This window comes from Pipistrellus kuhlii, unplaced genomic scaffold (assembly GCF_014108245.1).
Source record: "Pipistrellus kuhlii isolate mPipKuh1 unplaced genomic scaffold, mPipKuh1.p scaffold_m20_p_4, whole genome shotgun sequence".
NCBI lineage: Eukaryota > Metazoa > Chordata > Mammalia > Chiroptera > Vespertilionidae > Pipistrellus > Pipistrellus kuhlii.
This window is the reverse complement of record NW_023425540.1, coordinates 78,001,262-78,028,699: the sequence shown is the minus strand read 5'-3', so window position 1 is coordinate 78,028,699 and position 27,438 is coordinate 78,001,262. Positions and strand designations below refer to the sequence as shown.

Genomic DNA, 27,438 nt, shown 5'->3' with positions numbered 1-27,438 from the left:
TTTAAAGCAAGGACATTATTGTGAAGGCATGGTGTTCAGGAAGTACCGTATTTTTCGGACCCTAAGACGCTCCGGACCATAAGACGCTCCAGTTTTTAGAGAAGGGAAATGAAGAAAAAAAGATTCTGAAACAAATAGTGTCCTAAAATATTTTATGTGCATTAAAACCCAACATCACAGTCATAAACACATGTAATCAACCCTGTAAAGTAAACAGCAGCATTTAGAACCATTTTAGAGCCGGGCAAGTAAAAAAACTTTTTTTTTAAAGTATATGTGTAGGCTATATTTGGACCATAAGACGCAGGGACTTTTTCCCCCCACTTCTGGGGGGAAAAAAGTGCGTCTTATGATCCGAAAAATACGGTAAGTTACTGAAGTGTTTACCTTTCAAGCCTTAACTTTGGGAGATACGGCATTTGTGACACGTAGTTAGAGAACAGATATGTAGTGGGGTGAGTTATCAGGAAGACTTAACAGAAAAGCCAAGGGAAGAAAAATAAAGTGGATCTAGGCATATGGAGTAGAGGGGGAGGGGAAAATGAGTTAGTTTGAATTTGTAGTAGTGTGGGGTAGCCCTTTCTGAGAGAGGTGTTGAGTCATATGGATATACTGCACTGAGATAGGAGAATTAGGCCTAGGGTGTGGTGCTGGGCACACATTATTCAGAACTAGGAATTTAAGAGGGATTCATTTCCTTGATCATTCAGAAGAACTCTAGGGAACAGCATGAGGATAAGCAGAAAACAGTGGCCATTTGGGGGAATATCAGGTGGTCATATTTGAACCCATCTGGGTTGGAAAAGGAGTGGAATCTATAGTATGCATTATAGATATGCATTTATTGCCATTTTATTCATATTTTTCATAGTTTTTTTGTTTTCTTTTTAAAGAAGGCCCTTTAACATTTCATGTAATACTGGTTTGGTGGTGATGAACTCCTTTAGCTTTTTCTAGTGTGGGAAGCTCTTTTTTTTTTTTTTTTTTACTTGGAAATTTTACTTTATTTACAAACGTGTGCTATAAACAAAGATGCAATTCTACCCTTTTAAATATTATAATCCATAATTTCCAGACAAAAACACATAATTTTAATCTTTCTGCATAAAACTGTATTATGGGATGAGTAAAATACAGAATGGTCAAGCAACAAATACATATCAATAAGTGAATCTAAAAATCAAGTGAATAAAAAAATCTGATGAACAGAATAAACTGGTGAATGTAATAGCCTCAGGGGCATAGAAAAGGAGTGGACTGACAATTCTCAGAGGGAAAGAGGTGTGGGGGTGTGGGAAGAAACTGGATAAAAAATCGTATACTTATGGATGAGGACAGTAGGGAGCTATAGGGGGAAAAAAGAGGAACAATTGTAATAATCCTACCTAATAAAAGATTAATATGCAAATTAACCACCACTCTGCTCCACCAGCCAATCAGAGCGTGTATGCAAAATAACCCCAACCAAGAAGGCTGTGGCCACAGAGGCTTTGGTTTCTCAGGCAATGGAAGAAGCCAACCTTTCCGCCTCCCCTAGCAGGCCTAAGCCTCCACTCCAGGCTACAAAGTTTCAATTATAGAAGGTAAACAAATCCAAACAGAAACGGCTGCTGCCATGGAGCGAGCAGGAGCTTGGCTCCACTTCAGGGTACAAAGTTTCAATTGTAGAAAGAAAATATATCCCAGATACTAGGGGCTCCACTTGGGTCTCTGGGGGCGTGGTCAGCCTGCAAACCACCACAGGCCCCTCAGGCCATCCCATGCCCCAAGGGAACCCCACTCTGATCCGGGACACCCTTCAGGGCAAACCAGCTGGCCCCACCCATGCAGCAGGCCATTTCTATCTAATGAAAGAGTAATATGCAGATTGACCATCCAACCCACAATATAGCTGCACCTGTGTAGTCAAAAATTCTGCCCCCATGTGGACACAAGATGGCCTGCAGGGGAGGGCTGTTGAAGGTGATCAACCCTGCAGGGGAGCGTGGTTAGGGGTGACCAGGCTGGCAGAGGAGGGAAGTTGGGGGCAAACAGGCTGGCAGGGGAGCAGTTAGACATCAATCAGGCTGGCATGGGAGTGGTTAGGGGATGATCAGGCTGGCAGGCATAAACAGGGTCAATCAGGATGGCAGGCAGGTGAGCAGTTGGGAGCCAGCAGTCCTGGATTGTGAGAGGGATGTCCACTGGGATCATGTCTAAATGGGCACTCAGACATCCCTTGAGGGGTCCCAAATTGGAGAGGGTGCAGGCTGGGCTGAGGGACATCCCCCTCTGTGCACAAATTTCATGCATCGAGCCTCTAATGAAACTATAAGAGCAATATTTTTAAAATCAGATAAATAGGGTCTCTGGTTTTATTATATTTACATTTTGTCAAGTGTAGGGACAGCCAATTAAGATAAGTATATTCCAATAAAGACTAAAGTAATAGCTGCCAGCAGAAGAAGAGTCTCCATTTCCTCCATTGATCTTCACCCAAACAGTAAAAGCAATACAATTGTAACTGAGTTTACTATTATCAATAGCACTCTCATTACGGTTCTTACAGATTGAATAAGGTTCATTAGCTGAGATTTAATTCTTGGCTCCTCTCAAAATCCACTAATTCCCTGGTCTGTTCCCCTGCCAATGTTCTTGAGGAAACGCTCCTCATGCAGCATGGCAATGGTGTTGAGGCAGAGCAGGGCCACCTGCAGCAGTGAGTACAGGGTGAAGGCCATGGTCACCAGGAGCCACCCCAAGGCTTAACAGATTCCTCCGCAGCCACCTCAGGAATCATGGCAACATGTGGAAAGCTTTTTTAACTGTCATTCGATTCTAAATGGTAGCTGTGCTGGGTAGGACAGTTATCAGCACACTGCGGCTCTAGAGCCACATGCGGCTCTTTGGCCTGTTGAGTGTGGCTCTTCCACAAAATACCATGTGCAGGTGCACACGTCTAGTGCGAATGAAACTTTGTGGCCCATGCACAGAAGTCAGTTTTCGGCCTGGGTGAGTCTATTTTGAAGAAGTGGTGTTAGAACACTCAAGGGACCAAAGAGCCTCATGTGGCTCTTGAGCCACGGTTTGTCGACCACTACAGTAGAGTAATATTGTTGTAGGTCCTTGCTTTTCATCACTTTGAATAGTTTTTTTTTTTTAATACATTTTTATTGATTTCAGAGAGGAAGGGAGCGAGAGAAATACCAGTGATGAGAGAGAATCACTGATTGGCTCCCTTCAGCACTTCCCCCAATGGGGATCGAGCCTGAAACCCGGGTGTGTGCCCTGACCGGGAACTGAAACCTGATTCATAGGTTGATGCTCAATCACTGAGCCATTCTGATCGTGTTAATCACTTTGAATATTTCTTGCCACACCCTTCTGGCCTGCAAAGTTTCTGTTGAGAAATCAGCTGACAGTCTTATGGGAGTTTCCTTGTAGGTAACTTTTTTTTTCTTCTTGCTCCTTATAAGCGTCTCTCTTTGTCTTTAACCTTTTGCATTTTAATTATGATGGGCCTCTTTGTGTTTCTCTTGTTTGGGACTCTCTGTACTTTCTTGGCTTCTATGTCTGTTTCTTTCGCCAGGTTAGGGAAGTTTTCTGTCATTATTTCTTCAAATAGATTTTTAGTTTATCTTTCTCCTCTTTTTTTTTTAAAATATATTTTATTGATTTTTACAGAGAGGAAGGAAGGGAGAGAGATAGAGAGCTAGAAACGTCGATGAGAGAGAAACATCGACCAGCTGCCTCCTGCTCACCCCCTACCGGGGATGTACCCGCAACCAACGTACATGCCCTTGACAGGAATCAAACCTGGGACCTTTCAGTCAGCAGACCGACCCTCTACCACTGAGCCAAACTGGTTTCGGCTCTCCTCCTTCTTGTACCCACATAATGTGAACGTAGTATGTTTGAAGTTGTCCCAGAGGCTCCTTACACTATCTTCATATTTTGGGTACTTTTTTCTTTCTGCAGTTCTGATTGAGTAAATTTTTTGCTTCCTTATATTCCAAATCGCCAATTCAATTCTTAGCTTCATCTACTCTACTGTTGATTCCTTGCAAATTATTCTTAATTTCAATTAGTGTAATCTTCATACTGACTGATTTTTTATTTTTTTATTTTTTTATTTTTTCTGTTGAAGTTCTCACTAAGTTCCTTGAGCATCCTTATAGCGATTGTTTTGAATTCTGTATCTGGTAGTTTGCATGCTTCCATTTCATTTAGTTCTTTTCCTGGAAATTTCTCCTTTCCTTTGAGACTTGTTTCTTTGTCTCCACATTTTCTGTGCTTCTATATATTAGGTAGTGCTGCTGTTTCCCAGACTAGGTAGAGTGGCCTTGTGTAGTAGGTCTCTTGTATGGCCCAGAGTACAGTCTCCCCAGACACCTAAGTTGGGCACTCCTGGTGTACTCGTGTGGGTTGTGTGCCCTGTCCTGTAGTTAAGCATTTTTTTGCTGTTGGTGGCACTGTGAGAGATTGTCCCCAAGGCCAATTGGTTGCAATAACCTGCTTCGACTACAGCAAAGGAGTTGCTGTACAGGGACTGACCCTTCAGAGTAGGACTTGCTTCAGTGGGGCTTTGGTGCTCATCGAGCCCACCCCTTGAGTGTATTGCTCTTGTAGGTACTAGGGTTGTAATCAAACGTGGTCTGAAGCTGTGCTGGCTCTGGGATCTCTTGGGAGTTGCAAGGTCAGCCACCACCTGTGTCTCGCCTGGGGCTACTGGGCATGAGCTACAGAGGTATCTGCAGATGGCTACTCCTTGTGCCGGGTTTGGAGGTGCCCAGGAGAGGCCATGCTATGAACCAAGTCTGGCTTCTGCTAGTGTCAGGCCTGGAGCCATTTAGCAAGAGTTATAGGGTATAAACAGAGATTTTAGGAAAGTTCAAGGCATGAGGCAAGAAAGGTCATTTGATGGAAAAGCCACTGGAAACAGCTAGGGTGGGCCTCAAGTTGGGTGGGGCAGTCTCAGGGAATCACCAGGGTGGTGCGAACAGTGTGGGCCAGGTTGTTGGAGAGGTAGATATGGAGCCTGTCTGCCAGGGGGGATGGAGTCTCAGGAAAGGAATAATGGCTTCTGCCAGCACTTTTGTGTGGCTTAAAGCTGTGCCCCCAGCTCTCTGATGCCAGAAAATTCAGTGTCTCTCCATATGTTTCTGGTACCTTTCAAGCTCAGCGCTGGAGCTCCAAGGGAAAGAGTCTTAAGTACGTGCATGGGCTCTTTAAGAGGAACTAACTGGGACTCCAGGAGCCCTCAGTCTCAGCCAGAATTTCTGCTGCTTTTTATAGTCAGAAGTTATGAGGACTTCTCTTAGTGGTTCTAGAACTCTGGGCTGGGAGGCCTGGTATGGAGCTGGGAACTCTTGCTTCTCAGGGGGACCTCCACAGCCGAGATATCGCTCCCAATTTTAAACTGCCACACGTGGGTGTGGAACCAGCTGGTTTCTATCTCAGTCTCTACCAGTCTTGATGTGGCTTCTTTAAATCCTTAGTTGTAGGATTTCCATTCAGGTAGATTTCAGGTGGTTCTGAAGGTATAATTTTGATGTGGTTGTGAGAAGACTCAAGTACAATACTTATCTACACCACCATTTTGACCCCATATAGTTTAAACATTACGTGGTTCTATCTTTGATTTATTTGTAGCTTTTGGGTATTATTGTTGTTTTTAATCTTGTGCAAAATCTACCATTCCAAATATTGTTTTAAAGATACTGAAATTTGTTTTCATATCTCTTTTAATTTGTGTGGAATTTACTTTTGTATCTATTGTGAGGTAGGAATCTTTTTTTTTTCTTTTTCCTTTTCTCTAAATTGATAGGTTTTTGCTCATTTTTATTTGTTAAGCATTTCCTTATATACTTAGGGCCTCTTGCTGGATTCTCAGTTCTGTTCCACTGATAATTGTTTTTGTTTCCATACAATTCCATGACCACTGCTGACCCCTTCTCCACTGTGGCTTTATATAGTAAGTTTGATACCTGATAGTGCAAATATTCTAGTTTTCAAAAACTTCCTGGCTATTTTCATGTATTTATTGTTTCAGGAGAATTTTAAAATTTATTTTAATGAGTTCTGAAAAAAACTCCATGAGATTTTCATTAGAATTGTACTGAACTTGCCGAGACCGGTTTGGCTCAATGGATAGAGCGTCGGCTTGGGGACTGAAGGGTCCCGGGTTCGATTCCGGTCAAGGGCATGTACCTTGGTTGCAGGCATATCCCCAGTAGAGGGTGTGCAAGAGGCAGCTGATCGATGACTCTCTCTCATCGATGTTTCTAACTCTCTATCTCTCTCCCTTCCTCTCTGTACAAAATCAATAAAATATATTTAAAAAAAAAAAAAAAAAAAGAATTGTACTGAACTTATAAATGAATTTTGAAGGAGTTATTCTTCACTTAAATCTTCCCATTAAGAACAAAAATATTGTATATTTCTATTTCTTTCGGATGTGCTAATCTGATGTGATTTTAATCTTTATGCTCATTGTGGTTTTATTTTGTTTGTGATTTATGAAGTGCTAGAAGTTGAGAAATTTTATGATAGTATTTCAGTTGGGGATCCGAGGACTATTAGAATTCTCTTCAGTCAACAGCCACATATTTTCAATTCTTTAAAGTCCCCGAGAAATTTGTATTTAGTATTATACTGACAAATGAAAAACCCCAATACTTTGCATTTTATTCTTTTTTTTTTAATTTTTAAAAATATATATATTTTATTGATTTTTTTACAGAGAGGAAGGAAGAGAGCTAGAGAGCTAGAAACGTTGATGAGAAACATCGACCAGCTGCCTCTTGCACACCCCCTACCGGGGATGTGCCTGCAACCAATGTACATGCTCTTGACCGGAATCGAACCTGGGACCCTTCAGTCCGCAGACCGACGCTCTACCATTGAGCCAAACCGGCTTCGGCTGCATTTTATTCTTAATTAGGTCTTGGGTACCAAACTCTTTTAAGACAAAGGCTTATGTGGAGATGCTCTTTTTAAAATGTAGTGAGCTTAATTTGTTTCAAACTGTAACAGGCTATGAGATGGGACCTCTACTCCTCCCCAATTCTCAAACAGCTAGATCTTTCCTTGTGATGTGAATAATACCTGCTCTAATTAATTTCTATCAGTGCTCGGGGCCATGTAACCAGAGAGAACCCATTTGCTCTGGCTGACTGCTGATCTGACTTTGGCCACGTGCCTCAAGCCTTTTCTGTCCAAGTAGTAGGTTTGGCCCTGGCTCTCACTTGGAGAGGGAAAAGCCCTCTCTTGAAGGCTTCTCATAGCACTTCAATCACAGGAAAGCAGAAGAGTGAGTCTAGTCCTGTGTGCTAACGTTTTAGTGGTGATTCTACCCAGTAGTAAACAGGTCCAATAAGTATTCTCAAATTTGTCCTCTTCTGGAGTTTTGATTTCTCACTTCTCAGACTACAAAAAGTTTCAGCCATTCTCAGAAGCATTCTCTCTTGGGTTGTTGCTTGTCTCAAATTAACTAGAAAGAGGTGGAGTAAAAACTGGCTTGTTGAGTAATGCACATAACTCATATTTTTTCTTAACTATGCATAACCCTGAAGTGAATAACTTACTATTCGTGAGACAATTCTTCCCTTGCTTAATGGTTTATGACAAGTCTTTAATTTTCCTCCTATTACTTTGTTTCTTCTCGGTTTTCTTTACTGGCTTATTCTCCTGTACCTGCCCATTAAATGTTGATGTACCTGGAATCAGCTCTATACTCTTTTTAAAAAATATATATTTTATTAATTTTTTTACAGAGAGGAAGGGAGAGAGATAGAGAGCTAGAAACGTCGATGAGAGAGAAACATCGACCAGCTGCCTCTTCCACACCCCCTACCGGGGATGTGCCCACAACTAACGTACATGCCCCTGACCAGAATCGAACCTGAGACCTTTCAGTCCACAGACCGACGCTCTACCACTGAGCCAAACCGGTTTCGGCCAGCTCTGTACTCTTGACAGTCTTCTTTCCTAGTCACATCCATGTTTATGGATTCACTTATGGATGAATTAAAAATTGATATTCAAGCCTGGATGTCTTTTAGCTCTAGTTCTTCATCTCTAATTGCTACCTGAACATTTCTACTTGGGTGTCTCAGAAGTACTCTAAATTGAACATATCTAAGATGTTTTCTATCTCAAGTGAAAAGCATAATCATCCAAGCAATTGTGCAAGTCAGACACTTGGGAGTTGTCCTTGGAAGTTTCTTAACCCTCTCTTACCCCACCAAATCCAACTAGTCACCAGTTTCAATAGATGTTTTTAACCATTTTTGTTCTGATTTGTAACACACACACAGAAAAGTCATTGAGCTTTGTGTATGTGTGCAAACTTGTTAATTTAATTCTGCCTGCTTTTTCAACTTTATATAAATTGAACCATATAGTTTATATCCTTTACTCTGGCTCCTTTCACTCAACATTATTTTGTGAAATTTATTGTAGTTTTATAGAGCTGTAGTTTGTCATTGCTGAATATTATATGAGTATATCAATTCATTTATTTATGGACATTTAAATTATTTTCACTTTGCAGCAATTATGAATAATGCTACTGGGAACATTTTTGTGTATTTTCAATTTTTGTTGGTAATGCCAGACTGTTTTCCAAAGTGGTTGCACAAGTTTAGATTCCTGCTAATAATATACTATAAGAATTCCTGTTTTTCCCAAAAGATAGATATAGAGACAGTAAAGCAACAAATAGACTGTCAAATTACAGCAGGTAGGGTAGGGAGATCTGGGGGAGATAATAGATCAACCAAAAGACTTGTATACATGCATATAAGTACAACCAATGAACACAAAACTATGGGGAGTTGGGGCATGTATAGGAGGGGGGGCAATGTTAAAATATGTACACAGATAATAATTGAAAAAATAAAAAAAATAAAAAGAATTCCTGTTTTTTTACCTCATTGCCAAGCATTAGAATTGTCAATCTGTCAAATTTTCTTATATATGTAATGGATTTTTATGTGTAATTGAGGTATATTTTTATAATACAGTGCAAAAATCTTAAATATATAGGTTGATGACTTTCTTACATATATATTACTGTTACCCGGATGAAGATAGAGAACATTCCATCACCCAGAAAGTTCACTTATGCTCTTTTCCAATCAGAAACTGTTATTCTGGCATAATCTTTTGTTGTTCTTAATCCTCACCTGAGGATATTTTTTCCATTGATTATTGATTTTTATTTTTCTGAATGGAAAGGAGGGAGGAAGGGAGGGAGAGAGAGAAAAACATCAATGTGTGATAGAGATATTAATTGTTTGTCTCCACATATGCCCCAAGTGCCCCAGGAATGAATCTGCATCTTTTGTGTGCCTTGACTGGGAATCAAACCTGCAATCCTTTGGTGCGAGGGCCAATGCTGTACCACCGAGCCATACCAGTCAGGAAGTTTTGACTGTTTTGACTTCTACCTCTATAAATATGTTTTGCCTTTTCTTAAACTTTTGTGTTTTTTGTTTGTTTGTTTGTTTGTTTTTTCTCAGCATACTGGTTTTGTTTGTTTTTGCAGTGCATCCAGGTTGTTGGTTTTATCAGTTATTCTTTTATTTATTTTTTAAAAATTCGTGTACTGGGGTCTGGGGGGTCCCTCAGCCCAGCCTGCACCCTCTTCGATCTGGGAGCCCTCGGGGGATGTCTGACTACCGGATCGGGCCTAAACTGGCAGTCGGACATCACTCTCACAATCCGGGACTGCTGGCTCCTAACCACTTGCCTGCCAGCCTGATTGCTCCCTAACTGCTCCACTGCTGACCTGATTGACTCCTAACTGCTCCACTGCTGGCCTGATTGCCCCCAACTGCCCTCTCCTGCCAGCCCAATTGCCCCAAACTGTCCTCCCCTGCCCGCCTGGTTGTCCAACTGCCATCCCCTGCTGGCCATCTTGTGACGACGTGAGGGTGTTGTGCAAGGGTGCAAGGGCCACCTAGGCTTTTATTGGTATAGATTGCTTAGTTCCACTGTGTGGTTGTCATTTTCTTTTACTATTTCTAGGTTTTGGCTATTATGATTTAAGCTGCTATAAATAGTGTCATAGCCGAAACCGGTTTGGCTCAGTGGTAGAGCGTCGGTCTGTGGACTGAAAGGTCCCAGGTTCGATTCTGGTCAAGGGCATGTGCCTTGGTTGCGGGCACATCCCCGGTAGGGGGTGTGGAAGAGGCAGCTGGTCGATGTTTCTCTCTCATCGATGTTTCAAGCTCTCTCTCTCTCCCTTCTTCTCTGTAAAAAATCAATAAAATATATATTTTCAAAAATAGTGTCATAAAAATATGTGTGTGAATGTATGTGTGTATACTCAGTTCTCTTGTGTATATACTGAGGAGTGGATTTTTAGGTCATAGGGTAGGTGTTTAATTTTATTTGTAACTACAGAACAATTTCCCAAAAATGGTTGTACTACTTAACATTCCTCTTTGATTTTAATTTGCATTTCCTGTTTACTGGTGATGTTGACCTGCATGTCATATATTTATTAGGCTTTGAAAGGTTTATTAAAGTGTCATGTAAGTCTTTTGCCCATTTTTCTACCTGGTGTTCTGTCTTTGTCTTATTAATTTGTATTACAGACATCCTTTTCCACTGTGGTTTGCCTTGCCTTTCATTTTATCGAATGTATCTTTTGATTTACAGAAATCCTTAATTTTAATGAAGGAAAATATGTCAAATTGTTTTCTTTATAATTAGAACATTTTGTATCCTGGTGATAAATATATAAAAAATATATAAATATATAAATATATATTTGGAATTTTAATGGTGTGAGAGACAAGGGTCAATTTAATTCTTTTCCTATATGACTTTCCAGTTATTTTAGCACCACCACTTATTGAAAAGACCATTCTCCTTTTCTCTGTAGAGTCACTTTAGTTATATATTGGCTGATTGTCTGGGCTCCGTTCCATTCTTCTGTTTGACCATCTATGTGCCAATGTACCACTGTCTTAAATTCTCTATTCCAATAGTCCTCTGGAGACCCTTTTAGAGGGTCTTCGAGATAAAAACTATTTTTATAGTAATAATAAGATGTTATTACTAATAGTAATAATAAGATGTTGTTATTACTTACTCTCTTTCATGCATGGACAATAGGTTTTCTAGAGGCTGCATGATATATGATACTGAAACATATTGACTTCAGAAGCAAATATGAGAATCCAGCTATCTGTTATTAAGCCAGATCTTAAAAAGATTTACAAAAATGTAAAATAGTTCCTCTCTTCTAATTACATTTTAAGAAATATATATCTTATTGATTTTTTACAAAGAGGAAGGGGAGGAGAGAGAGTTAGAAACATCGGTGAGAGAGAAACATCAATCAGCTGCCTCCTGCACACACCCCACCAGGGATGTGCCCGCAACCAAGGTACATGCTCCTGACCGGAATCGAACCTGGGACCCTTCAGTCTGCAGGCCGACACTCTATCCACTGAGCCAAACCGGTCTCAGCTAATTACATTTTTGTTTTGAAAAAGTTTTTTATAAGAAACTAGTGGCCCAGTGCACGAAATTTGTGCACAGAGAGGGGGGGGCCCTCAGCCCACCTGCACCCTTTCCAATCTGGGGCCCCCTTGGGACAGTCGGACATGCCCCTTGCAATCTGGGACCACTGGCTCTTAACCACACACCTGCCTGCCTGCCTAATCACCTCTAACTGCCCCCCCCCCTTCTGACCTGATCACCCCTAACTGCCCTCCCTTTCCAGCCTGGTTCCCCCAACTGCCCTCCCCTCAGGCCTGGTTGTCCCCAACTGCCTTCCTCTATCGACCAGGTCACCCCTAACTGCCCTCCACTGTAGGCCTGATTGCCTCCAATTGCCCTCCCTTGCAGGCCTAGTCCCTCACAACTGCCCTTCCCTGCCAGCCATCTTGTGGCAGCCATCTTGTGTCTGCATGGGGGCAGCCATCTTTGACCACATGGGGGTGGTCATATTGTGTGTTGGAGTCATGATCAATTTGCATATTACCTCTTTGTGTTTTTAAAAAATATTTTATTTTTTTTACAGAGAAGGGAAAGGGAGAGTCAGAAACATCGATGAGAGAGAAACATTGATCAGCTGCCCCTTGTACACCCCCCACTGGGGATGTACCTGCAACCAAGGCACATGTTCCTGACCAGAATCGAACCTGGGACCCTTGAGTCTGCAGGCTGACGCTCTATCCACTGAGCCAAACTGGTCAAGGCCTCTTTGTTATATAGGATATCCACAAAGTATCCACCACATAGGTCAAGATATAGATTATCTCTATCACCCCTAAATTCCTCCTATTCTCTTCCCAGTCATACCTTCTCCTCCAATGGTAACCACTTTTCTGATCTCTCTGGATGAGTTTTAACTGTTTTTTTGTTTGTTTTTTAATCCTTGCCCAATGATATTTTTTTCCCATTGATTTTAAGAGTGGAAGGGAAGAAAAGGGGGGAGAGAGAGACAGAGAAAGCAAGAGAGAGACATCAACATCGATGGACATTAAAGAAACACTTTGATTGGTTGCTGCAACTGAGGTATATGCCCCTGATCAGAAGTGAACCTTTGGTCCACTGGCCAATGCTCTAACCCTGAGCTGTACGTTACATCCCTGCAACTTTTTATAACTGACAATTTGAACATCTCAATACCTTCCCCCTTTCCACTTGCACAACTCTTCTCTTTGACAACCATCAAAATGTTTTCTAGTCCTAGCCAGTTTGGCTCAGTGGATATAGTGTTGGCCTGTGGACCAAAGGGTTCCAGGTTCAATTCCAGTCAAGGGTATGTACCTTTATTGCAGGTTCCTTTCTGGCCCAGGCCCTGGTCGGGCTTGTGCAAGAGGCAACCAATTGATGTGTTTCTCTTACATGGATGTTTCTCTTTGTCTCCCCTCTTCCACTTTCCCTAAAAATCAATGGAAAGAAATCCTTGGGTGAGGATTAACAACCAAAAATAAATAAATAAAAGTTTCCTGTATCTATGAGTTTGTTCCTGTTTTGTTTGTTCATTTATTTTGTTTTTAGAATATACATATAAGTGAAATCACTAGGCATTTGCTTTTCTCTGATCCATTTCACTTAGCATAATACCCTCTGGATCTATCTACGGTATGTTGCAGGTTGCAAGATGTCATTCTTTTTTATGGTTGACTAATATTCCATTACGTATTTTTTATTCATTTGTCCATCTTTTTTATTCATTTGTCCATTATTGGATACTTAGGTTGCTTTCATATCTTGGCCATTGTAAATAATGCCAAAATGAACATAGAGATGCATACGTATTTTTGAATTAGTGTTTTGGGCTTCTTCGGATAAATACCCAGAAGTAGAATTGCTGGATACTTCATTGACCCTTTAAGTTACAGTCTTCGTTTTAAGATCTGTTTTGTTTGATATAAGTATTGCTACTCCAGCTATTTTGTTTGTTTCCATTTTCCTAAAATATCTTTTTCCATTTCTTTACTTTAAATCTATTTCCTTCTGTTATCTGAAGTGGGTCTCTGGTAGGCAACATATATATGGGTCTTGTTTTTTTTATTCCTTCAGTTATCCTGTGTATTAGATTAGAGTATTCATTTAAAGTAAATATTGATAGATATTTATTACCATTTTACTTATACTTTTGGTCTTTTCCTTAAGTCCCTTTAACATTTATTATAATATTGGTTTGGTGGTGATAAACTCCTTTAGCATTTTCTTGTGTGGGAACCTCTTGGTTTGTCCTTCGATTCTAAATGATAGCTTTGCTGGTAGAGTAATCTTGGTTATAAGTACTTTCTTTTATCACTTTGAATGTTTCATGCCAATCCCTTCTGGCCTGCAAAGTTTCTGTTGAGAAATCAGCTGATAGTTTTATGGGAACTCCCTTGTAGATAACTAATTGCTTTCCTCTTGTTGCTTATAAGATTCTCTCTTTGTCTTTAACCTTTTGCATTTTAATTATGATGTGTCTTGATGTGGGCCTCTTTGGGTTTATCTCGTTTGGGATTCTCTTGCTTTCTGGGCTTGTATGTTTATTTTCTTTGCCAGATTAGGGTTAGATTTAGTTTTCAGTCATTTTTTAGTAGGTTTTCAAATCCTTACTCTCTCTTTTCTCCTTCTGGTACCCCTATGATCCAAATGTTGGTATGCTTGATGTTGTCCCAGAGGCCCTTTAAACTATCCTTTTTTAAATTATTTTTTTCTTTTTGCTGTTCTGATTGGGTGTTTTAGATCCTCTTGTCTTTCAAATCAGTGATTTGATCCTCTGCCTAATAGAAACTACTGTTAATTCCCTGCATTGTATTCTTCATTTCAGTTATTGTATTATTCACTTTTTATTGGTTCTTTTTTTATGTTTTCTATTTCCTTTTTTTTTGTTTGTTTTGTTATTTCCTGTCTCTGTATTTCTCCCTAGACTGATCTACTCTTCCCCTAAGTTTATTGAACATTCTTATGGTATAACCAGTGTTTTGAATTCTGCACCTGATGGATTGCTTGTCTCCATTTTATTTAAATATTTTTCTGGAGTTTTGTTCTGTTCTTTTAATAGGGACATATTTCTTTGGCTCTGCACTTTGTCTGCCTCTCTGTTGTTGTTTTTTACTGTATATTAGGTAGAGCTGCTATGTTGCCAGTCTTAGAAGAGTGACCTTATATAATAGATGTCCTATTGGGCCCAGTGACACTGTCTTCCTGGTGACCTGATTCAGGTTCTCCAGGTGTGTTCCTTGTGTAGAAGGTTCTGTGAGACCTCTTGTTGTAGTTGAGCCTTAATTGCTATTGGGCACCAATGGGAGGGATTGACTCTCAGGCTGATTGGCTTTGATTACAGCCAAAATGCTGTTGTGCAGGGGCTGACCCAAGAACAGGATTTGCTTAAGGAGGGCTCTGGTGCCTGCTGAGTCTGCCCTATGGATGTGTCATTGGTGGAGGTGGTTGGGTAGTGTTTGGTGTAATCTGAAGCTGACCTTTGGGTGTGTTGGTTCTGGAGCTTCTTGGCAGGGGTTTTGGTGTAAGTCAGGGTCAGCTGCTGTTTGTGCCTGCCAATGGCCAACTGTTAAGGAGCTCTAAAGTGATTTGCGATGGTTGCCTCTTGTCCTGGGGTTGGGTGTGCCTGATAGAGGACTGAACTGTAAACCAAGGTTGGCTGCCGCAGGTGCTGGGCTTGGGGCTGCTTATGAAGAGGTACGGGCACGCCAAGACTAGGCGCTGCTCTTTTGGTGTTTATGAACCTTTGAGAAATATTAGTAAAGTCTGCAGCATGAACCAAGTCAGGCCATTTACATGAAAAAAACCCTAGAAGTGGCTTGGGTGAGCCAGCAAGTTGGGCCTCAGAAGCACTAGAGCTAAGGGAATGATGTTAGACAAGTTGATGAAGACTCAGACCTGATACCTGCCTGTGCCTGCAGGCTAGGTAGGGGGAGGAGCAATGGCTTCTGCCAGCCTGGGAGAAAGCTGCCCCTCCAACACTAGCCCTAAAGCCAGACAGTTCAGTTCCTCCCTATGTATCCTAGCTGCTTCCTAAGGACTGGAGCTTAGAGCAAGTGAGTCTATTAGTGAAGAAGTCCATGTGTTGGTCCTCTAACAGGAATGTCTGGGACCCCTTGGGGGATGTTGGACTGCCGGTTTCACCCAGTCCCCACAGGCCACGCCAAAGGACCCCACTGGAGCAGGAATCCATGCACTGGGCCTCTAGTATGCATATAAGATCTTTGGTTAATCACTTCCTGCCCTACCCACTTTTCCCCTTCCTGTAAGATTCATCAGTCTGTTCCATGTTTCCATGCCTGTGCATTGAGCATTTGCTCCCTGGTGGTCAGTGCGCATTATAGCTACTGGTTGAATGGTTGCTTAGGCTTTTATATATACAGATATACAGGTTATATGTATAGGTGGTATAAGAAGGTGGTCTAGTTTCATTATTTTTGCATGTATATGTCCAGTTTTCCCAGCACCATTTATTCAATAGATTATTTTTACCCCATTGAATATTCTTGCCTCCTTTACATATATTAATTGGCCATATAGACAAAGGTTTACTTCTGGACTCTCTATTCTTTTTCATTGACCTATATGTCTATTTTGTTTTTGTGTGTGTGTGTTTTTTTAAAAAAATAAATCTTTATTGTTCATATTATTACAAATGTTCCTCTTTCCCCCCCCCCTGCATTGCTCCCCTCCACCAGGTTCCCACCCCACCCTCTGCCCTTTCCCCACCCCCCATTGTCCTCATCCATAGGTGCACAGTTAATGTTCAGTCTCTTCCCACATCCCCCTATCCCCAAAGAATCGTCAGTTCACTCCCCTTCCATACCTCTGATTCTATTATATTCACCAGTTAATATTGTTCATCAGATTTTTTTTTAATTCCCTTGGTTTTTAGATTCACTTGTTGATAGTTATGTATTTGTTGTTCATAGTTTTTATCTTTATTTACTTTCTCTTCCAAAAGAACCCCCTTCAGCAATTCATATAATTCTGGTTTGGCGGTGATGAACTCCTTTAGCTTTTTTTAAATTAGTGAAGCTCTTTATCTGGCCTTCGATTCTGAGTGATAGCTTTGCTGGGTAGATTATTTTTGGTTGTAGGTTCTTGCTATTCATCACCTTGAATATTTCTTGCCATTCCCGTCTGGCCTGCATGGTTTCTGTTGAGAAATCAGCTGACAGTCGTATAGGTGCTCCTTTAGAGGTAACTAACTGCTTTGCTCTTGCTGCTTTTAATATTCTCTCTTTGTCTTTTGCTCTTGGAATTTTAATTATGATTTGTCTTGGTGTGCTCTTCTTTGGATTCCTTTTGTTTGGAGTTCTGTGCGCTTCCTGGACTTGTAAGTCTAATTCTTTCACCAGGTGGGGGAAGTTTTCTGTCACTATTTCTTTCAGTATGTTTTCGATATCTTGCTCTCTCTCATCTTCTGGGACCCCCATAATTCTGATGTTGGTTCGCTTGAAGTTGTCCCAGAGGTTTCTTACATTATCTTCAACTTTTTGAATTCTCTTGTCTTCTTGCTTCTGCAGAGGAGTGTCTTCTGGCTCTTTATGTTCCAAATCTTTGACTTGATTCTTGTGATCTTCCATTCTGTTCTTAGGACTCTGTATATTTTTTATTTCAGAGAATGTATTCTTTTTTTCTAGTTGATCCCTTTTCATATCCTCATAGGTCTCATTTATTTTATCAGCCTTTCCTAGGAAATTCTTGAAAAACCTTATAAGCATGGTTTTGAACTCTATTCCCAGTCTCTTCTTTTCCTCCATTTCCTTTGTTTGTGATCTATTTCCCTGTCTCGGCATTTTCACAGCTTCCCTGAGTTGGTAGGGTGGCTTTGTGTGCTAAGGTGTCCTATATGGTTCAGTGAGTCAACCTCCCAGTTGCCTGAAGTGGGCAGTCTTGGTGTAGCCTTTTATGGGCTGTGTGTGCAGTCTTGTTGTTAAGCCTAGCTTGTTGTTGGTATCACTGGCAAGCGTTGTTCTTCAAGCCAATTGGCTATAAGGATCAGAAGTGTCTCAGGAGGGTTTCTGTATTCCGCTTAAATGGGGCGGAGTCTCAGGATGGCACAGACAAGCTTGTTGAATCCAGCACAATTGGTTGCAGACGCACATACCTCTTTGGTATAGGCGCAGACAAGCTTTAGATTCCTGTCTGCCCCTCCCTAGGACAGTCCTATTGGCAGCGAACGAGGAAGCTAGTCACTGGAAGAGCCTCTGTGCTCTGCTTGGATGGGGCGTAGTCTTGGGTGGTGCAGACAAGCTTTATTCAGCCCCTCCCTACGAGGGTCTGGTTTCCGAGTCCGCAGCAATGGCTGCTGGCTTCACACACCTCCGAGATATCTCTGCCTGCTGCCCGACAGTCTGGCCTCTCCCTGTCTGGGGCCGTCTATCAGCGCAATTCAGCGCAATAGGGTGGTTCTGTTTTCCTCCTGAACAAGGAAGCTAGCTGTCCGCCCTCTCCGTGCTCCACAAGCAAGCTGGCATCGAACTCTACAGCCGCCTTTTCTCATGTGCGCACTGTTCTCTGTACCTTCACAGTTCCTTAAGTTTAGCGCGCCTTCTTTCTCCTTCCCAGATGGTAGAGCCTCCCCTCAGCCAGCCGTCCGACGCCTCAGGGTGATGTTTTCCCTGTTTTTCAGTTCCAAACTCAAACTTGTTGTGGTAGGCTGCATGCAGGTGTCTGCCCTATGCTGCCATCTTGGTTTTTCCCTATTTGTCTGTTTTTATGCTAATACTAGAGGCCCGGTGCATGAAAATTCATGCACTGGAAGGGGGGTGTCCCTCAGCCTGGCCTGTCCCCTCTCACAGTCTGGGAGCCCTCAGGGGCGGGAGGTGACTGGGTGATCAGGAGAAGGTGATGCCCCTATCACACCTCTGCTGCTGCCACTGCTGGCAGTGCAAGCCTCAGCCGGTCCTGGTTACCTGAGTCTCGGGCAGTCCTGGGTAGCTGGGCAACCACCATCGGAGGCTTGCCTGTGCCTCAGGCTGGCCCTGAGTGGCTGGGGGACTGAGAGACTCTGGAGGCAGCCGTGTCTGCTGCCCCAGCGGGGCTGAGGGGACTGGGTGCTGCCATCTTGTGGCTGTGGGCACTGCCATTTTTGAGGGTGTGACAGTCAATGAGCATATTCCCTCCTATTGGCTGTGGGTGCCACCATCTTTGAGGGTGTGGCATTCAATTAGTATATTCCCTCCTTATTGGCTGTGGGCGCCACCACCTTTGCGATGGCATGAGGGTCAATTAGCATATTCCCTCTTTATTAGATAGGATCATGCCATTTTGGTTACTAAACCCTTGCAGTATAGTTTGATATTGGGTAGCCTGAAACCTCTAACTTTTGTTCTTTTCAAGATTGATGGTCTTTGTGATTCTATACATATTTTAGGATTATTTATTCTAGTTCTGTGAAATACACCATTGGTATTTGAGAGAGATTGTTTTGGGTAGTATGGACATTTTAATGATGTTAAATTCTTTCTATTCATGAGCACCATATATACTTCTATATACTTGTATCTTCAGTTTCTTTTTTTAGTATTATATAATTTCCCACATGCAGCATTTATCAGTTCCAGAAGTTTTTTGATGAAATCTTTAGGGTTCTTTATATACCATATCATGTCATCAGTAAATAATGGACAGTTTTACTTATTTATTTCCAATTTGGATGCCTTTTATTTCTTCTTGTCCTGTTGTTGTGGCTAGAATTTCCAATACAATGTTGAATAAAAGTGGTGAAAGTGGACATCCCTGTCCTGTTCCTGATTTTAAGGGAAATGCTTTTAGTTTTTCCCTAATGACTATGATGTTAACTTAGGTTTCTCTATATTGCCTTTATTTTATTGATATATGTTTCCTCTATTCCCACATTGCTGAGTTTTTGTTGTAAACTAGAGGCCTAATACATGAAGATTCGTGCAAGAATGGGCCTTCCTTCCTCTGGCTGGAGCTGCCTTTCCACTCCAGCCTGGAGCCACCTTTCCACCTTCCCACGCTGCCCAGAGGCCTAGAGTGGCTGGGATGATGCAGAACGCCTGTGTCATGATGACACAAACATCCTGGGTGTCTGTGTATGCAAATTAACCCACCATGTTTGTTGGGTTAATTTGCATACTCACTCCTGATTGGCTGGTGGGCGTACAGGATGTTACTCTTTTATTAGGTAGATGGATGCAGGATTTTGTGAAATGCTTTTTTTCACATTGATGTGAAAATCTATTGGTACGATCATATGATTTTTATCCTTGATTTTGTTTAAGTGGTGTATCATATTAATTGATGTGTGGCTATTGCACCAATCTTGCATACCAGGAATAATTTCCATTTGGTCATGGTATATAATATCTTTAATGTGTTGCTGAATGTGGTTTGCCAATTTTTTTTTTTTATATGCGTGTGTGATAGAAAGGTTTATTTGCATGAAATTATATCCCTTGGTTTCCAAAGTCCCCTTTCCTAGAAATCAATCCCGGAAAATGTGCAGCTGTGGCTTCAGCAGAATTAAAAGCAAAGCCAGTGTCCAGAGTTTCCATTCTATAGTGGAACTGAGTACAGCAGAGCATCAGGCTAATGGTAAATTTTGTTGAGAATTTTTGTATCTGGGTTCATCAGGCATATTGGTCTATAATTTTCTTTCTTTGAAGTGACTTTATCTGTATTTGAAATTAGGATAAAGCTGGTCTCATAAAATTAGTTTGTGAGTCTTCCCTTTTTTTGAGTTTTGTGGAGTAGTTTGAGAAGTATAGGTGTTAATTTTTCTTTGAATGTTAGGTAAAATTGACCTGTGAAGTCATCTTGTCTAGGACTTGTTTGTTGGGAATTTTTTTATTTGCTGCTTTGATTTTGTTCATTGTAATCAGTATGTTCAGCTTTTGTTTCTTCTTGATTCAGTTTTAGAAGATTGTATGTTTCCAGGAATTTATCCATTTCTTCTAGGTTGTCCAATTTGTTGGCATATACAGGCAGTCCTCGGGTTATGTCAAACTCGACATACGTCATTTCATGGTTACAACGCCATCTCCTATTTATTTACATTAAAAAAAAGTTCCGTGATTTCAACATATGTACATATGTACTTTATGTTTTTTATTATTCATTTACCACAAGTAAAGATCAGAAATTGTTATCTTTTTAAATTTTTTTTTTACCATTTCACTTCATTACTGCTGTGTATGTGCTCCATGTGAGTGATGTAGGTGCTTGTGTAGGCGAGCTCTGACTTACAGTGAAAATCGTGGTACGTTGTGCCGTAGGAACGGATCTCTGATGTAACCTGAGGACCTACTGTAGTTATTTGTAACATTTTATTGTAACCCTTTGTATTTCTGTGGTATAGTTATTTCTCCTTTTTCGTGTCTTATTTGAGTCCTCTCTCTCTCTTTATGAGTCAGTTAAATGTTTATCAATCTTATTTCTTTTTAAAGAACCAACTCTTGGTTTCATTGATCTTTTGTTTTGTTATTTTATTTTATTATTAGAGGCCCAGTACATGAAGTTTGTGTACTGGGGGGAAAGGGTCCCTCAGCCCGGCCATTTCCCTCTCACAATCTGGGATCCTTTACTCCTTACTGCCCACCTGCTCGCTCCTTACTGCTCAGCTAGCTACTCCTTAAGGGCAGGCTCCTTACCCCTCAGCTTGCTGTTCCTGAGCACTGCCACAGAAGGGGGAGAGGTTCCCGCCACCGCTGCACTGAACAGCCGTGAGCCCTGCTTCTAGCTGCGTGGCGCTCCCCCTGTGGGAGCACATTGATTACTAGGGCGCAGTTCCTGAGTTGAACGTCTGCCCCGGTGGTCAGTGCGCATCATAGAGACAGAGGGGTTGTTCTGGTCATTCCGCAATAACGGTTGCTTAGGCTTTTATTATATAGATTTTTTAAAAAATATATATATTTTATTGATTTTGTACAGAGAGAAAGGGAGAGAGATAGCAAGTTAGAAACATCGATGAGAGAGAGTCATCGATCAGCTGCCTCTTGCACACCCCCCACTGGGGATGTGCCCGCAACCAAGGCACATGCCCTTGCCTGGAATCGAACCCAGGACCTTTCAGTCCGCAGGCCGACGCTCTATCCACTGAGCCAAACCGGTCCTGGCTATTATATAGATTTTTTATTGATTTCATAGAGGAAGGGAGAGGAAGAGAGGTGGGAACATCAGTGAGGAGAGAGAATCATTGATCGCTGCCTCCTGCACACCCCCTACTGGGAATCAAGCCCACAACCCAGACATGTGCCCTAGACAGGAATCCAACTAGGGACCCTTCAGTTCCCAAGCAGACACTCTATTCATTGAGCAAAACTGACTAGGGCTTTTTTTTTTTTTTTTTTTTTTTAAGACTCTGTTTTGTTTAGTTCCACTCTGATCTTTATTTCCTTCCTTTTACAGTAAAACCTTGATATAACAGACTAACTCAGGTGAGAGGTTGTCTGTTAAAGCCAAAAGTCCATTATAGAATAAAGTAGATTTTCTGAATGTGTATGTTAAAAAGTGGATAAATTAGTTAACCTGTTTTTGTAGATTCACTTGTGTAATTAAAATTAAGTATATATGAAAAGTTCAATTTCACAGATACGTTTTCTATATGTATTAGTGTAGTTTTTAATTCATACTGAATAGATCGAAATGTGTGCCTTCACCAGTCATCACGAATAAACAAATGCACACGGGTGGAGAGTGACTTTGAAACATCAGCCATTACAGAGCCCTGGTTGGTTAGGCTTAGAGTGTTGGCCTGTGGACTGAAGGCTCTCAGTTTTGTTCCTGTCAAAGGCGGTTGCAGGCTCCATCCCCAGCTCTGGTGGTCAGGGTATATGTGGGAGCAACCAATTCATGTGTCTCTCTCACATTGACCTTTCTCTTTCTTTCTGTCTCAACCCCTCTCTTCCACTCTCTCTAAAAGAATAAAACAAAACAGCAACAACAACAAAAAACTGCTGGAGAAAGTTACATCATGGGACAACAGAACTAATTACCATGCACGATACAGTGTGATCACATGCTAATCATTCGCCAAACGTTATTTATGAACAACGACTCTTGGATTTAAATATGTAGACTGTAGTTGTAGATTAGTGATATTTATGTCCACGAAACGACTACAGTGTTTTTTTCCAGCATATGGCTTATTTGCTAAAATTTAAAATTAAAATAATACCAAAAAAGAACTTGTTCATTTAATTGTAAACAAATCTTCTAAAAGCATTTAAAAATTAACAGCGTGTTACTTTTCACATATGACATACAGACTAGAAATTTTGTCTATTAAATCTGAAGTCCGTTAAATCAGGGTATGTAAAATCTAAGATTTACTGTACTCACTTTGGTCTTTGTTCTTTTTCTCATTACTTTAAGTATAAGGTTAAATTGTTTATTTGAGATTATTCTTGTTTCTTAAGGTAGGTCTGTAAGGCTATGAATTTTCCTCTCTGAACTACTTTTGTTATATCCCATAGACTTCCTGTTGTGTTTTTATTAAAATTTTGAGATTTTACAGCTCAATGCTAGACCATGGCAAGTGCACCAAACTAAAATGGGGGGGGGGGGGTATGTGGCCCATTTATAAACCTTCAGATTTTAATTTTTGGCTGCTTATTAAACACTAGAGGCCAGGTGCACAAAATTCATGCATGGTGGGGGGGTCGCCTCAGCCCAGCCTGCACCCTCTCCAATCCAGGATCCCTCTCACAATCCTGGACCATTGGCTCCTAATTGCTCACTTGCCTGCCTGCCTGGTCACCCCTAACTGCCCCCTCTGCCAGCCTAGTCACCCCTCGCTGCCTCTGTGTACTTGCCCAATTGCCCCTCAATGCCAGCCTAATCGCCCCCAACTGCTCCCCCCTGCTGGCCTGGTTGCTCTCACCTGTACCCTCTCACCCCCACCAGCCTGGTCACTCCTCATGGCCTCCCTGCCAGCCTGGTTTGCCCTATGCAGTCTGCTTCAGTCTTTTGATCGTCCCTCACTAAACCCCCCTGCCAGCCTGGTTGTAGGCAGCCATCTTGTGAGGGTGTGAGGGTTAATTTGCATATCACCTCTTTATTACATAGGATAATTATCTGTGTGGCTCAGATATATGTGAAAATTCAACATGTTAAGCCGAAACCTTGGCTCAGTGGATAAAGCGTCGCTCTGTGGACTGAAAGGTCCCAGGTTCGATTCTGGTGAAGGGCATGTACATTGGTTGCAGACACATCCCAGGTAGGGGGTGTGCAGGAGGCAGCTGATCGATGTTTCTCTCTCATCGACTTTTCTAGCTCTCTATCCATCTCCCTTCCTCTCTGTGGGAAATTAATAAAATATATTAAAAAAAAGAAAAGAAAAGAAAAGAAAATTTAGTATGTTAAAAGTAAGCTCAATCATCTATTGCTTCTTCCATGTTCTTTGTCTCATATATGGCCTCACAATCTACTCAGTCATTCTAGAAACCTAGGAGTCAGTCATCCTTCCTTCATAATTCAGTCAGTTATCAAATCTGCCTATTTTTAATTTTTTTAAGTAAGCTCCCTACTATTTTCCTTAGTAGCTGCACCAGTTTGCAGTCCCACCTAAATCCCCTTTTCTCTACACCCTGCCAATACTTATTTGTAGATTTACAATATTTATGACAGCCTTGCTGACGATATTTCATTGTGTATGATCTTTTTAATGTATAACTGAATTTGGTTTGCTAATATTTGTTGAGGATTTTTGCATCTTTTCTCACCACTAATAATGGCCTGTAATTTGTGGGGATAATACCTTTGTCTTATTTTGGAATCAAGGTAATACTAGTCTTATAAAATAAACTTGAAGTCTTCAAGTCTCCTCACTTTTTTGGAATAGGCTGAGGAAAAAAAAGGTATTGATTATTTGAACCTTTGGTAAAATTCACCTGTGAAGCCATCTGATCCAGAACTTTTGTTTGTTGGGACTCTTTTTAAGAATAATTTTTAATTTTTTAATTACTGTTGACATATAATATTATATGAGTTTCAGGCTTACAATCCAGTGATTAGACATTTATGTAACTAATGAAGTGATCATCCCAATAATTCTAGTACCCATATGACACTGTGTATAGTCATTACAATGTTATTGACTATATTCCCTATGCTGTACTCTACATTTCCATGACTATTCTGTAACTACCAATTTGTACTTTTTAATCCCTTCACCTTTTTCACACATTTCCCAAACACCTCTCCCATCTGGCAACCATCAAAATGGTCATTACTAGAATAACTTTTTGCACAATAACAATAGTTTTTAAGGTGTTTATGACAGTTAATCATGTCATTTCTCTTTTTGTAGTGCATCCTATGGAAATAATGTAATATACAGGCAGACTTTTGCACAATATGCTCAGTTAATGCTTTATAACGGGTGGGGGGACGTATGGCTCGTGGGCTGAATGAGGCCTGTGAAATCATTTGGCCTGGCCCTGCCAAGTCATTAGAGGTGAGTTAATTGTTTGACCAAATATAGCAGACTAATTTATAATCTTGTATGGCCTGTGAATGATGCTATAAATATACAAATGGCTCTTGACAGAAAAGGTTCCCCATACTTGCTTTATAATCATGAGGAATAGAAACAGCCTAATAGTCACCAACTGTTCTCCCAAATTCTTAAAAGAAATTTGCTACAAAATTAAACATTTTAAAGTATATATTCAGAGCCATCTAGTAGTACACTTGCAGTGTCTCGCAACCATTGTTGCTCTGTGTATTCCCAAAGTATTTGCATTACCCCCAAATGATACTGTACCCAATAAGCAGTCACTCCTCACTCACCTTCCCAAGCCCCTAGCAACCACTAATATATTGTATTGTACTTTCTGTCTCTGGGTTTGCCTATTATGGACATTTCATATCAATGGAATCATACAATGTGTGACCTTTTGTGTCTGACTTATTTCAGCATAATGTTTTCAAAGTTCATTCATAAATCAGTACTTCATTTTTATGGCTGAATAATACTGCATTGTATGGGTGTAGGACATTTTGTTAATCCATTCTTCCGTTGATGGATACTGGGTTGTTTCTACCTTTTGCCTATTGTGAATTGTGCTGCTATGAACAAGTACTTGTACTTGCTTGAATACCTGTTTTCAGCTCTTTTGGGCATATACCAAGGAGTGCAATTGCTGGGTCATATGGTAATTCTATGTTTAACTTTTTGAGAAATCATTAAATTGTTTTCCACAGCTATGGCACCTTTTACCCATCAACAATGTACAAGATTTCCAATATCTCCACATCCTCATCAACTTTTGTTATTCTGTGTTCTTTTCCATGAAACCTTTTAAAAATATAATTTATTATAACACATATTGGTTAATTATTTTTAAAAGTTCTGCCTACTCTATCCCACCCCAATTTTTAAAAGTGGTCTAATGTGTTCTTTGGGGGCAAATTGGTTGAAATTGATTTTCAAACTTTTGGGTCTCAGGACCCCTATTATACTTTTAATATTTCTAGATGAACAAACTGCAGGGACAAATATTATACTATAAATAGTTTATATTTGTGTGTGTTATATCTTTGGCATTTACTGTACTAGAAATTAAAAACAGAAATATGAAAAATAACTTTTCCCAAACACATATACATACAAAATAATGAAAAGGGTGAATAATTTTCTTTTACCAGAAATTTCTTCAACTTCCGCCATAATAGAAGGCTGTTGGATTCTCACATCAGATCCTCATTATCACATGTCATCCATGTAGCCTTCGGGAAACTTCCTTATGCACTTAAGAGAGAATAAGAATGAAAGAGGCAAATAATGTCTTAGATTTATTTTCTGGGACCTAGGAGATTAGAGTTGGAGAAATGTTGGTTTTATGATGTGTTTCTGGCAAAATTAGGAGTGAACTTTCACCAATTTCTCATTCAGACCTTAAGGAAGTGGTGTTGGTTGTTTATGCCCCCAAATACAAAATATTCAAGGACAGTACTATTTGGGTCAGAAATGAAGAACCTTTTTTAAGAATCAAAGATAGCCGAAACCGGTTTGGCTCAATGGTTAGAGCATTGGCCTGGGGACTGAAAGGTCCCAGGTTCGATTCCGGTCAAGGGCATGTACCTTGGTTGCGGGCATATCCCCAGTGGGGGGTGTGCAGGAGGCAGCTGATCGATGACTCTCTCTCATCGATGTTTCTAACTCTCTATCTCTCTCCCTTCCTCTCTGTACAAAATCAATAAAATATATATTAAAAAAAAAAAGAATCAAAGATAAAAAAGAGCCCTGACAGGTTTGGCTCAGTGGATAGAGCATTGGCCTTTGGACTGAAGGGTCCCAGGTTCGATTCCAGTTAAGGGCATGTAACTTGGTGCAGACACATCCCCAGTAGAAGGTGTGCAGGAGGCAGCTGATTGATGATTCTCTCTTATCAATGTTTCTGGCTCTCTATCCCTCTCTCTTCCTCTCTGTAAAATAAATAAATAAATAAATAAAATATATATTTTTAAAAGCTGAAAAAAATTCTTTTGTATAATCACTTTATTGATGTTTCTATTCTGAAGCAAAATGAACATCTGCATAAATGTCAATAATTTTAAGAAAGCATTTCTTTTTTTCAATTAGTTAATTAATATAAACGGGACAAAAAGAAATGGTTAGAAACATAAGATAAAACTAGGAATAAAGGTAGCATATAAAATCTATAATATTATTGATAAAACGTAATATGCTAATTAGACCAGACATCCTTCCATATGACCTTATGGACAAAATGGGGCTGCCAGGGCTGAGGCAAACCACCGAGGTTATGAGAGCCAAGCCCCTTCCACATATTTTGTGCATCGAGCCTCTAGTATATTTCATATACCCTGTTTCCCCAAAAATAAGACAGTGTCTTATATTAATGTTTGCTCCCAAAGATACGCTAGGTCTTATTTTCAGGGGATGTCTTACTTTTCCATGAAGAAGAATACGGTACACATTTATTGTTAAATGAAAATAAAGGAAATTTATTACCTGTATACGGTACAGTAGTACGGTAGTTGTCA

General features: G+C 40.6%; 1 protein-coding gene and 1 pseudogene across 4 annotated transcripts in view; one reads left to right on the top strand and one right to left on the bottom strand.

Moving 5' to 3' along the window:
* The window catches only part of VKORC1L1 (vitamin K epoxide reductase complex subunit 1 like 1), a 56,212-nt gene that overhangs the window by 12,183 nt on the left and 16,591 nt on the right, over positions 1 to 27,438 (top strand). The gene's annotated exons all lie outside the window — the stretch shown is intronic.
* On the bottom strand, positions 2,301 to 2,850 carry LOC118702925 (annotated as a pseudogene).